Source organism: Silurus meridionalis, chromosome 18 (assembly GCF_014805685.1).
Source record: "Silurus meridionalis isolate SWU-2019-XX chromosome 18, ASM1480568v1, whole genome shotgun sequence".
Classification (NCBI taxonomy): Eukaryota; Metazoa; Chordata; class Actinopteri; order Siluriformes; family Siluridae; genus Silurus; species Silurus meridionalis.
In genome coordinates, this window is record NC_060901.1 from 11,125,634 (window position 1) to 11,138,955 (window position 13,322).

Consider the following 13,322-nt stretch of genomic DNA (forward strand, 5'->3'; position numbering starts at 1 on the left):
AAAAACCTTGTGGAGACTTACAGAAAACGTTTGATCTCTTTCACTGCCAACAAAGGGTATATAACAAAGTATTGAGATTAACTTTTGTTACTGACCAAATAATTATTTTCCACCATAATTTGCAAATAAACTCTTTAAAAATCAGACAATGTAATTTTCAGATTTTCTGGATTTTCTGGATTTTTTCTCATTTTAGCTCTCATAGTGTACCTATGATGAAAATTACAGGCCCCTTTCATCTTTTTAAGTGGGAGAACTTGCACAGATGGTGGCTGACTAAATACTTTTTTCCCCACTGTATCTACCTTAGTTATTTCTGACCATTACATTACATGAGAAGAATGAGTTTCACATGCTTCTCATTTAATTACCTGCAGTGTGAAACCAAACCAAACTAAAAACTAACCAAGCCTATTCTTTTTGCTGTTTTAAACTTGGCGAATGAGCCAGTACAGTAGGTGTGAAAGCTTATTGGAGGTAGTTATAAAGGTAAAGGGAAGACATTCACACTACAAAAAACATACAGATCAGATTCAGAAAAATAATTAACATTTACACAAATGTTATTTTGCTTTTTAATCTACTTCCACATTCTGATACTGGTTAATTTATGATACAGACAAAGAAGTACACAAATGTTTAAACTTTTCTGGGAGAAAATATAGTTTGAAAACCAATTTATTTATATATTATATTATATAATATTATTTAATATTATATTATATTATATTATATTATTTATTTATTTATTTATTTATTTATTTATTTATTTATTTATTGTTATAGTAAAGGTACTAACTGAAGTATTGTGGATTATGAATTGGAGGGAGTAGTGCAGGTGTGCACAATGATGCTGCTGAAAAATGTTAGTTAATGGCCTTTTTAAATTAGTTTGTACAGAATAAAAATGCTGTACATTTTATTTATTTCAAATTTATTTTACAAAAATCTGAAAACTTCCAAGTATCACTTGTAACATTTCTCACAATATGATCGTTTTAACCTGTAACTTAATTTGATGACATGTGAGATGACCAACTCTGAGTCCTGCTGCTTCTCTCTAATCTGAGTGGCTCATCCACTGCACTCTCTGACTTTATATTTAATATTAATTCCTCCTTTCACAGTTAAATGTGTAGTAGACCTTGTGACAGCTCCCGTTCTTATCAGTCCCTCTGGTCATTCATCTTTCATGCAAGATTAAACCGCATTAGACACAGGCCTAATTTGCTCTCAGTGTGCATAATCCTTGCCCACCAAGGCTTTGATTGTTCTGCTTTTAGGAACCATCCATCTAGACATAGCATTATGAACTGACTCCCACCAAAACAGACACTTCTTCCTGTTATCACACCAACACCCAGCCATACAGAACTGTACCTATCAAATACCTTCGATTCCCCCAAATCTCTGCAGTACATCTTTATCCTGAAAAGCTCAGAGGAGGAAATGGACAGCCACTGTTGCTATGACAACCCAAAACCTGGGAGAGCAAATCCTGCTTCATACTGAATCTCTTTTGTGATTGACAGATTGCTGGGGCTCAATCGTTTGTCCTAGTTAAAGATCAGCTTCACATTGTGTGCCCCTATGTACCTCCAGCTCAGATGTTTTTGTGTTTGAAAAAAAAGATTGGATTTTTGGATTTTTTTTTGGTTCAGCTTTTTAAATAAGTAGGTAGAAGCTATGCTGTTTTCCTGTCAGGTGTGTGTCTACAGCTCATGTACAAAGGTTTGAATGAGAGGATTTTAGTTATGTAAATCTCAGGGACACACATTCTGAAAATGATCATTGTTTCATGGCAGGTAAAATAGACAAAGTGTAGAGAAAACTGGAAGAAATCCACTCGGATACCCCGGCGAAACTGTGAACCTTTTAACAATGAGCAAAGGATTAAACTTTTTTACCCTGGAGCTGGTGTACATCATGCACCCTCACCTTGTTTTTCAGAGACAGGAATCTGGAATAGGAAAGAAATATAAAATCTGATTTTTGTGATGGATCATGTTTCAATTAAAATTTTATGTGTGAAAAACATTAGTAGAATTTATTATATTTTTTTTTTACCAAACTAAACTAAATCAAGTACTTGTATTTAAACATTATCAGACAATTTTGTAAAGATTGGCCTATAGCTCACATTAGATGAACTAAATAGGTGTGTGCACCTTATTGAAAAAAGAAGATGCCATTTTGAGAGATACAAAGTTTATACTGTAATCACAAGCTAAAGTATGAGATGCAAATGTTTAAAGAGACGTGTCAGGTGAAGTAAGTCATCATTCATTTGTATTGTCCTTTTCATTAACAAGGACAGAAAAGACAAGACCCTGCTGAGCTTAAACTTTCATGCCCAAAACTGTATTACATAGAATCATTTTTGGACGATGTCAATGTTTGCCTACATTATCAATCTGTTTTTTCATAACTCATGTTGTTGCCAACCTTAAGGATGACTCACTTGTGAATTGTTCTATAGAAAGATGGACACTGTCTTTGTGGCCTTTTTCAGTTGGTCAGTTTGACTGATAAGACGGGATTTGTGATATTTTCTACAAAGGTGACCATCCAAGCTTATATGTGAAGAGTGCCTGTCATTCAGAGAGTAAATAATCTGGTGACAGGGCATTTAAACAGCGATAACATCCTTTCCAAAATCTTAAAGTGAATGCCATTTAGCACAATGTAAGAATTTCTCAATTGAACATTAAAAATGCACATGGACATCCTAATACAGTATTGTTAAAACAATGTTGAAATCTGTGCACCAATGCAATTCCTGTGCAATTTATGCTTTGTAGCAATTATTTCTAATAATGCTTTTGTTCAACTAATAGCTGCTACCATAAAACAATGTGTTAATTATTCATTTCATGTGATGAGTATTATACAAACCACATAATTACTTGCCATTCCTTTAATGTGTACAGTCCTCTAAAATCAATTCAAATGCATTTATATAATGCATTATAATAGTAGTGAATGTTTTGCATAGAAAATATTCTCCTCCCTCTTGCTTTTCTAAAATTAGAGGATGTGCACATTACCTCTTCATTACTAACACATTTACCTTTCTGTGATTACTGAATCCTGACGCACCCACTGCTTGAATAAGATGCTCTCTCACTCATTTAAAGCCTTTCCCAACAAATCTTACCTCTCAAATATCTCAGTTTCTTTCACTTTCACCTTTATAATAATTTAGCAGCGATCCACACTAAAGACAATATCTTACAACAAATTCTATAAACACATTTATTACAAAGCCTTCTAAATATAGATTTTAACATTTTCCTGTTCATTTGTATTAACAGGTCAGGAAATTAGAAGTAAAGAAGCATTTATCAAACACTGTATTTATATTGAATCCTTGATTGCAGCAAAAAAAAAAAACTAAAAAAGAAAAACATAAGTGAATGCAGAATAAAAATGAAACTCTGGTTAAACAACAGGGCAAATACATTTGAGGGAAACCTACAATTAAAAAATAAGTATTTTCATTCATGAGGAACATTAATAAGTGTTGATGGTAGGAAAGGAAAAGAATAATGTTGGAAACACCATTTAGAAAAGTATATACATTTTGTTTTTTAAATTTAAAAGAAAAAGTGTTTTTAGAGGCATTAGACCAATAATAAAACACACTCTAATAAGCGTAATGGACTGGTTAATACAATATAAACAACAACAAAAAAATGGCAGTATATACAAGACAATAAAATTTCATGTTCATGTACAATATATGTACAAATACATCACATCCCCCATACACGTTTTCTTCAATGTAATACATTTTGCATCTTTAGTAACTGCTTTATTCTGGTCACTATCATAGTCTGTCAGAGTGTTTTTACTTTCAGTCTATCCTGGAACACTGGAGGAAAGGCAGGAAATCAACCTGGATAGGAACCCAGCCCATTACACACAGACCAAACACTAAGTTTAGGCTTGACCTGGGGATCCTGAATCTGTGAGTCACAAATGCTACAAAATGCAAAAGTTGTTGTTAATTTTACAAAGTATGTGCAAACAGAGTTAGAATTTAGATTTTTTTTTTGCCATTTTGTTTGGAACAGCCACATGTATACAGACAAACAATTGGCAACTCCTTTAGGCTACTTATTTAAGAACAAAACATAAAATTATTACAATGTCATGCATCTCCATGATTTTAAAGTGGGTATGTTGTTGCCAAAAAAATGTATTACATGTAAAGTTTAATGGTAATATTTAATAAATGTTTAGTTGCTGTTTAACTTCTAATTCAAATAACTGGAATTTAATGACTTATTTAATGATTATTGAACACATTACTTTAAGGCCTACTGCTTATTAAATATTGATACATTTGTACCACAGTATGGTCAAATTCTCATATTTGTTTGGTAAGAAGCTTTATACCATAATACAGCTAACATTATCTTCCAACCATGCTTAGCTTCAACCATGTAGCTATACTGAAACAAAATTATAATTTTACTGCACTCTAAAAGAAATGCTTATGTTTATTTATGTTTTATTTTTTGGCAGCCATTTTTAATCAGACGCATTTGACTGCCTACAAGAGCTGGGCAGTGATTCAGATTTTTTTAATTGTTCCCTGGGGATAAGATAAAACAGCTGCCTCATAGACCTGCTGCATTTGAGACTGCTGGACAGTTTCAGTATTTGAGTGTGGGTTTAATAGAGAGATGATTTTTCTTTTCTTTTTTTTTTTTTTTTACCAAAACCCAGACTTCGACCATATGTCTGCACTATGTGAGGGAGGAATTTATATAAATAAATCTGACATAGGTTAAAATCTTACATGATACAAAAGCTAAGAGATATGTTTTTTAAAAACCTAAGGAAGCCTACAACAAGCTATTTTGTTTTGAAACTAATAGAACTAATAAAAGATGATTGAATAATAAAAAAACAATAGCACTATAATGGACTAGTAAACTAATAGTTTAAATAAAATATATATTACAATATTAATAAAAATATAAATCAAATATTGAAGTGAAATTTATCCAAGAACAATTGTAATGATAGTATTTATATTTTTAAATTAATTAAGGTCAGGGATGGGCAGTATTTATAATACATGTATTTTAACAACGTATTTCAAATAGAAAATAGAATTTTGTCGAAAAATGGCTTCATCTTTTGTATCAAAATCTTGTTGGTATTTTTGTAGTTTTCAAATATTGTAAAATACTTTAAGAAGTCTACATGATAACATCATTAAAATGTGGCCTTTGATTGGTGACTACTCAGTAGTTTGTCCAGACTTTTTGAGATCAGAGCAGATGATTGATCCTATATAAGATGGTGGTGAAGGTAAGAAACCTGCAGGCTGCCAGCTTTCAAATAGATGTCCAATGGTTGATAAATAGATATTTAATTGCAGAATATTGTACCGTAATTGAAGTAGCTGTTTAGTTAGATCATGATTTTGCATACAATTGCATGAATGACATCCTGACACATAATTTATTATTATATTTATGATCAAACATCAATTGATCAATTAGTTTAAAACTAGGAAAACAGTTGCCAGTTGTTTTCTTATATGAATGACTTGTTTGTCATTGAGTCAATGTTGCCAAAATTACCTGATAACCAAACACCAAGTAACTAAATTAGAATTAAGCTTTAAAACTAAGTAAGTAAAGTAAAGTAAAGTAAAGTAAAGTGTACAAGTTGGGGTTTTGCTGCTTATTTACATGAAATTATTTAACTATAATGCAATTAATTCTTTGTATGAAAATCACAGATTTGTTTTTATAATATTTACTGAACCACCCATCATTTTTTATACTGAGCCACATTGTTTTCAGTGTAGAAAGGATTTTCTCTGAATTATTTACAGTGTGGTTGTGGGAATTTCTTCACATTCAGTCACAAGAGTATTAGAGAAGTTGGTACTGATGTCGGGCAAGAAGCCGTGCTGCAGAGTCAGAATTCACCCCAAAGGTGTACAATCAGATCTGTCTGCAGGCAAATGTATACACTCCAACCTAAATAATATAATTTTGATGCTTGCTTTGTGCACAGGAGCACTGCCATGCAGAAACTAATTAGGATCCTTAATTTCAGTAAAGAGAAATCTTAACGCTATATAAAGACTTTCTTGAAAACTGTGTGATCATCAGATGTCCACATACTTTTAGTCATGCAGTACAGCTCCCCATCAGTGCATTACTGCACAAAAATTAAAATTACATTTTGATTTAAAAAGGAAAAATAAATAAAAAAACATGCATATATAGATTTTGAAGTTTTTTACATTCAGATACATTAATTTGTACTAAATGTTTTTACACATTTCCTGTTTAATTATGTAATTGATTAAATTGAGAGTACATTTTGCCCTTCTGAAACATTCAAGACGAGTGACTTTAAAAAATACATTAATTTTGCATTGATTGGAAGGTCCATGGACATAATTATAAAATGAATGGAGGTCATTTTCCACACTGATTGACTTTGAGACAAGGAACGTTAGAGGGAAATACATTACCAGCAGCGAGTATCCATATTTGACAACTAAATTAATTATACAATTATTATGTATTAGAAAGGCAGAGATTTTTAGGTAACTACTTTTATGTTATGCTGAAGATATTTCAGTTGAAGGTGTATGGCAGAAAATGACAAAATGTTATCAATGTTTTTATTAAATGTTATAAAAATTCGTCCTGTTGTTTTTTTATTACTGTGATATTAGATCATCTTATGGTCCAACATAGTATTTAAATTAAATATACTTTTACATTTACACACAAATAAACCATTGAAATAGCATGGAACAGGGCTAGCAATTTGAGGTAAATCTCATATTAACTTCTAAACTTTGAAACCAAGGGAAAAAATATATATCTGCTTTTAACCCACACTCATTATTTTCAGTCCAGTTCACCGTCCATTAACATGTCTCCTAAAATGATTGTTTATATTTTGAAACACATTATGTCTAACCAGCATAATTGAAGCCCAGAGTACAACAGGAAGCAGAACAGAAGCATGGCTATATTTGGGCAAATTGAAGAGTTTGAATGGTCCTGAATGCTGCTTCTTTTCTGTGTTGGACATGTCTTACACACAATTTCCTGACAGGAACATTTTGGTCCTCTGACAATGGCACAAAGTGCGTCATTGGTGTTGGACGTGTTCTTGTCTATACCTAAGCATTCAAGGTTGCCAATGGAAACAACTCAGTTGTGTTTACTGATGATGTAACTGCTGATGGCAGAAACCAAATTTATTCTGAAGTGAACAGGACAATTGTAACTGTTTAAGTTGCTAAAACTTCACAGGTTCTCTGTACCAAAGTACACCTGACTGCTTAAGTGAGTTATCTAATCTGAACCAGATCACAGCTGATTTTAGAAATACACCCAGTTTGCCAGTGGATGGTAGAAATAAATACTTTAAAAATGTTTTAACCATTAGTTGGCTAAATAAATGATTAGAAATTATAAGTATGCATAAAACAAGAGTTCCTTTTTGGTTTTGTTGTAATTCTGCTCTTTACCATCATTAAAGTCAAATATTTTGTTTGTTTTAAAACAGGAAAATCACAAATTTTAACTCACATTTCAATAACTGACTGACTGTATATATATATATATATATATATATATATATATATATATATATATATATATATATATATATATAAGATTATTTTATTGCACTGTTATTATTTTTACACACTATACAGTTTAATTGTCTTGACTCATGAAGTCATTTACAGGAAATACTTAATGGATTAATAAAGGCACAATTGTCATTTAATGTAATCAACCCATTTTGTGTGTGTACTGTGTGTTTGTGTGTGTGTGTGTGTGTGTGTGTGTGTGTGTGTGTGTGTGTGTGTGTTATTATCCATGATGTGGTCATTTTTTTGGCTTAACCTTGAAAACACCACCATATAAAGGAGAGCAATAGAAATCCCAAAATAAAAAAAATAAAAAACATAAAAAAGTTTAAAAAAGTATACAAATAAAAATTAAACTATACAAATGTCATGACACTTTGGTGCTGTTATTAGCTTCAGTGTGGTTATAATCTCTAAATTCAGCACCTGATAAGAGACCCATCCCACATTGAAGAAAACAAAAGTGATACACATTTAAACTTGACTTGACTATTCATTGTTATTTGCATGTTTTTTTTATTAAGAAAAAAGATTTCCGCTACAGAAGTCATATAAATATATAACAACATAGCAGTCTGTTTGTGAGTAATAAATAAATAAAAGATTAAAGATAAATCCAGTTGTCCCTTTGTAGGAAAAAAATCAATTCCAGGTTGGTGTAAAGTGAAGTTACTGTTATTGCCCAAAACTGCATGTAAGTGAAGTGGTTTATATTATTAAACACATAAACTAGCATAAGTGTCTTATTTCTATGACTAAAATCTGCCAATTCTATGAACACCATGTTTACTAAACTTTCTTTTCTCTGTTCTAAAATAAAAATCATAGATTGTTAAAGAGAAAACCAAAAAGTTTCTGAATTAAGTATTGAAATATTTATTTTAATAGTTTTACATTTACAAAGTTAGGGTATCACAATTAAATTTTGTATATAAAACATATAACATATAACATATACATAACTGTGTGTATAAGTAAAACATTCTGCAGACTGGATTGAACTGAAACTGCTATTTAAAAAAGTCAACCATACTGTAAACTGCATGCATCATGTGATCTATCTATCATCTCTTGCAATTAAAAAATATTTAAATGAATTCAGGTCAAATTATAGATACTGACAGCTGATTAGCTTTGATTTTAAATAATTATAATTGAATTTCATGGGCATGAAATCTGTTTGTCTCCTGATCCTTAAAATAAAACACTTTAGTTCTAACTTCCAAAAATTAGGGTAAGTCAGTGGCATTTTGCATTTAGCACATACCAAACTGAGTGTGAGAGGAAAAAGTATGTATTACACACACACACACACACATATATATATATATATATATATATATATATATATATATATATATATATATATATATATATATATATATATATATATATATATATACTGCCGATCAAAATTAGAGAAAAATTTATAAACAATTGAACAATTCTGAAATAATGTCTTAATCTTTACTGCTCAACAGTTGAAGGAGTTTTTGTCTTGTCTATACCATGCTACCAGAACACCTTTTCCACAAATTAACTAAGGCATTTGAAAAAAAAACATTATTTTGCAGAAAACACACTGATCAAAATTAGAGAACACTTTCAGATACCTCCCAGTTAATGGTGTTAATCTGGCACCTGGTGCTAATTTCCTTAATTATCTGTCAACCCCTATTTAACTGGCAGCCTAACTTCCAGTTTCACTGACTCTGCAAGATGGTGGGTCGTTCTAAAGTGACTGAAAGCCTCCGGCAGCAGGTTGTTCAGATGAAGGCCAAAGGGATGACCCTATCAGCCATAGCAAGACAAGTTGGTCATTCCAAATCTGTGATTTTAGGAATATTGAATCTTTACAACATCACAAACTCATTCAAGTCCACCAAGAAGGCTGGTCGTCTACGGAAGACAAATACAAGAGAGGACAGGACACTGCGGAGGATCTCAATGGGCAATCATTTCCACACTGCAGGTGGAATTGCTCACCAGTTCAGCACTGAACAGGGTAAGGATCTGTGTCTCGACGTTTAAGAGCATTTGGACTGAAAGCCCACTCTGCAGTGACCAAACCACTTATTAGCAGAAAGAATCACAAGGCTGGATTAAGCATGTTGTGTGGACAGAGGAGAACTGGTCCAAAGTTCACTTCAGTGATGAAAGCAAATTTAATTTATTTGGGTCCGATGGGAAACATTATGTTCGGCGACAAACTGGAGAAAGACTGAACCCAAAGTGTATAAAGAAGTCAGTGAAAAGTGGAGGAGGAAGTGTCATGGTTTGGGGCATGTTTTCTGCAGCAGGAGTTGGGCCTCTTATACAGCTACATGGCAGAGTGAATGCAAATGTTTATCAGAACCTTCTTCAACAACATATGGTTCCTTCCCTGCGTTCATCACTGTGGGAGAGCGTGTGGGTGTGGGAGAAGAGGACTGCCACAACCGGTCGGATCCAAAGGCTTCACAGCTGTTTTTATTTCTTTCTTTACATTTACTTGTGTCTGGTTGCTCGGTGCTCTCACAGCACACTTCTGGCACACGCATATAACACTCACACCTTCTCTCTCTCCTCTTTTATGCGCCTTCCGATCACTGCAAAAGAGAGCACAGACATCAGGTCTTATTAGCTGCAGGTGAGGCAATTCCTAGCTTACCTGTGCTCGACCCCGCCCCCCATTCACAAACCGACGCTCGACCATGCCCCCGCTGCTACAATCACCCAATCAGCCCGCAGTGTTCATGCAGGACAACGCTCCATGTCACACAGCAAAACGGGTAAAGCAGTTCCTTGAAACTGAAAACATTGAAATAATGACATGGCCTGCCCAGAGTCCTGATCTCAACCCAATAGAGAACCTTAGGAAACCCACTACAGTCACCGAACTGTGGAGGAGACTGGAAGAAGAGTGGACCAAAATCACACCAGAGCAGTGTGAGAGACTAGTTCTGTCCTGTGGCCGCAGATGTGCTGAAGTCATTCAGAGCAGAGGCCTGTACACTTCCTACTAATTGCTGACTGTTGTAACCTTCAGAGAATTTTGTTGTAATCTTTTTCCATGCTACAGTCATTTGTTATTTTCTAATTTTGATCAGTGTGTTTTCTGCAAAAAAATGTTTTTTTTTTTTTTTAAATGCCTTAGTTATTTTGTGGAAAAGGTGTTCTGGTAGCATGGTATAGACAGGACAAAAACTCCTTCAACTGTTGAGCAGTGAAGATGACATTATTTCAGAATTGTTCAATTGTTTATAAATTGTTCTCTAATTTTGATCGCCAGTGTATATATATATAAATATTTATTAATTACATGATTGTTTAATGGATGAATTGACAAGTTTTTATTTAGATGGTTTTACAATGTGTCTTCAGGAAAAAATTGTCCATTTTATACAAATTAAGAATGTCAATGACGTGATTGTCCATTCTGTGTGTAGAACATATTAATGCGTGTTTTTTCTTTTTATTTAACATATGTTAATTTTTTTCCACTAAGTAAAATCAAATCATGTCCTGCAATGAGTCCTGTAACGATAAAAAATATTTTTTTTTCTTCTAAATAGTCACTATTTTTGCATATCCTGTAGGCAGTGCAAAATATTTCTTCACTGTTGGAAGTTTCATGCACTGCAACTCTTTAGAGCCATTTTTTCTACTCCTCTTGACCTCTCCTTTTTATGGTGGTATAAGAAATCTTGTCAAACTGCTTTTATTCATACTGTATGTGTAACACTATGACTAATCAAAATGATAATGAATATATAATAATAAATAATTTGGAATCTTGATGAATATAAGCTTGAGTTCAAGTTAAAAAATAATTTTATTACAGAAGCCCACATTTAACCTTAGAAAAAAAACAATTCCAAAGAAAGTGTTAAGCTTGTGCTCAGAACTCCGATATATGTCATATCCTATTTTTGCAGCTGAATGCAATGCACTGAGGGTACTGTACACTCTGCAGATGCCTAATGCCTCTTTTTAAAGGATTCTACTCCACAAAGTAAGATTGGCTCTGAATTCCATGAAAAAACAGTAACTGTGATCAGTGCAAAAAATGAAGCCATTTACTATGGAGTTTTCATTAAACACCTAATGGAACAACTAACGTCTAAAGGCACAATATACTGCTTAGATTTGAATATGTGGATCTTATTATAGCTAAGAGCAGACAAAAAGACAAACTACTGAACCATAATGCACACATGAACAACTCGGCTTTTGGTGTTTATTTGTGCACCGTTATTAAAACACTATTTCCACTCTTCATATATTCATTTGTAGCCATTGCTGATTATGTTCACCACTAATGGTTTCCTTGCTGAATGCACTCTCTGTTACATTAGAAATGGAGGACGTGTTTTTTTGTTTGCTATTTCCTGCCTTTACTGAAGAAGGTCATACTGCAAGATTTTAAGACTTTTAAGCATCTGTTATGTAATTCTTTTCCCTCTAAATTGTTCATGTCAGGCTTCTCTGCCTCAAATGCCACTAGGTTACATAAGCCTTAACCTTCGGGCTCCAATTTCCATTTGTGATTTTAGATTATTTCAGACAAGGCAGTTTGACTGAACTTTTAGACTTCCAACCTTTTAACCTCCAATCCTTATTAGCTGTTAAGTCTTACTTCTCCATCCAAGTGACACAGTTAAAAATCTATTAAAGTTAAATTTAAGTTATATGGTGAACTTATTGTTTGTCATCGGCACGTGTGAATAAAAGCTATTATGCACAAATGCCTTTATAAATAAAATAAATCTTTTCTACTTAATTAATTTCTACTTAATAATTATTATGACAAACAGTAAGCATCAGTAAATTAATGTCAATATTTGGTATGACAACAATCTGCATGTAAAAATGCATCATTAGTCTAATGTGTACTTCATGTTGTACTAGAACGACTCTGACGGGGTCTTTGTGAATCTGCCATAGTTCTTCTGGAGACTATGACTCTTGACACTTTGACACTTTCACTCTGACAGCCAAAATTTTTTTTTCTGAATAGTAGATTATCATTTAATAACCCAGCCATTAGGGGGGCACAAGCCAGTGCACTCTTAGTGCCGGTCCCAAGCCCGGGTAAATGGGGAGGGTTGCGTTAGGAAGGGCATCCAGCGTAAAACATGTGCCAAATCAAATATGCGGATCACAAAGGAGAATTTCATACCGGATCGGTCGAGGCCCGGGTTAAGAACTACCGCCACAGGTATCGTTAGCCGACAGGGTACCGGTGGAAATTGGGCTACTGTTGGCCGAAGGAGGAGAAGGAGAGGAGGAAGACGTCTACAGAGACGGCAGGAAAAGGAGCAGTGTAGGAGAGTAGAGGTTCGGGTTGGTACTTTAAATGTTGGTACTATGACGGGTAAAGGGAGAGATAGCTGATATGATGGAGAGGAGAAAGGTAGATATGCTGTGTGTTCAGAAGACCAAGTGGAAAGGGAGTAAGGACAGGAACATTGGAGGTGGATTTAAACTGTTTTATCATGGTGTGGATGGAAGAGAAATGGTGTAGGGGTGATTCTGAAGGAAGAGTACAGTAAGAGTGTAGTGGAGGTGAAGAGAGTTTCTGATAGGGTGATGATCGTGAAGGTGGAAGTTGAAGGGATGATGATAAATGTCATCAGTGCCTATGCTCCACAAGTTGGCTGTGAGATGGAGGAAAAGGAAAGATTCTGGAGTG